The 1,227-nt window shown below is 33.9% G+C and overlaps 1 non-coding gene across 1 annotated transcript; it reads left to right on the top strand.

Annotated features, from left to right (window-relative positions):
* On the top strand, nt 1-108 carry LOC112752239 (small nucleolar RNA R71). Its single transcript, XR_003176687.1, has one exon. It is a non-coding gene; the product is annotated as a small nucleolar RNA R71 (small nucleolar RNA).
* The last annotated feature ends 1,119 nt before the right edge of the window (nt 109-1,227 follow it).

The following is a 1,227-nucleotide window of genomic DNA, read 5'->3' as shown; positions in this document are numbered from 1 at the left end:
AAGCATGTCAGAAGGACACTTTTTGGTCAGTCCTTTGTATCTCTCCCAAGCTTCATAGAGGGATTCACCTTCTTTTTGTCTGAAGGTCTGAACGTCCACTCTAAGTTTACTAAGCTTTTGAGGAGGAAAGAACTTGGCTAAGTAAGCCTTGACCAGCTTATCCCAAGAGTTCAGGCTATCCTTAGGTTGAGAGTCCAACCACACTCTAGCTCTGTCTCTTACAGCAAAAGGGAAAAGCATGAGCCTGTAGACTTCAGGATCTACTCCATTAGTCTTAACAGTATCACATATCTGCAAGAATTCAGTTAAGAACTGAAAAGGATCTTCAGATGGAAGTCCATGAAACTTGCAGTTCTGCTGCATCAGAGAAACTAATTGAGGTTTCAGCTCAAAGTTGTTTCCTCCAATGGCAGGAATGGAGATGCTTCTTCCATGTAAATTGGAATTAGGTGCAGTAAAGTCACCAAGCATCCTCCTTGCATTATTATTATTTTCGGCTGCCATCTCCTTTTCCTGTTCGAAAATTTCTGAAAGGTTATCTCTGGATTGTTGTAATTTAGCTTCTCTTAGTTTTCTCTTCAGAGTCCTTTCAGGTTCTGGATCTGCTTCAACAAGAATATTCTTGTCCTTGCTCCTGCTCATATGACAAAGAAGAGGGCACAGAAAAAAATAATAATAATAATATGGATCCTTTATACCACAGTATAGGGGTCCCTTTGTGAGTGGAAGGAAAGAGGGAGACAAAGAATGTGATGTAAAGAAAGAAACACAACTGTGAGGAGGGCAGAGATGTGAGATGAGATGTTAGTAAATGAATAAATAAATAGAATAAGATGGGAGAGGGAGAATTTTCGAAAATAATTTTTGAAAAAGAGTTAGTGATTTTTGAAAATAATTTTTTTTGAAAAATGTTAGTAATTTTCAAAAATTAAGATTTAAAATTTGAAATAATTAGTTAATTAAAAAGAAATTTCGAAAAAAGGGGGAGGATATTTTCGAAAATTAGAGAGAGAGAGAGAGTTAGTTAGGTGATTTTGAAAAAGATAGGAAACAAACAAAAAGTTAGTTAGTTAGTTGAAACAAATTTTGAAAATCAATTTTGAAAAGATAAGAAGATAGGAAGTTAGAAAAGATATTTTGAAATCAAATTTTTGAAAAAGATAAGATAAGAAGATATTTTTGAAAAGATATGATTGAAATTAGTTTTGAAAAAGATTTGATTTTAAA

This window comes from Arachis hypogaea, chromosome 15, assembly GCF_003086295.3.
Source record: "Arachis hypogaea cultivar Tifrunner chromosome 15, arahy.Tifrunner.gnm2.J5K5, whole genome shotgun sequence".
Classification (NCBI taxonomy): Eukaryota; Viridiplantae; Streptophyta; class Magnoliopsida; order Fabales; family Fabaceae; genus Arachis; species Arachis hypogaea.
The sequence above is the reverse complement of the archived record's forward strand: the minus strand, read 5'-3'. Positions and strand labels throughout refer to the sequence as shown.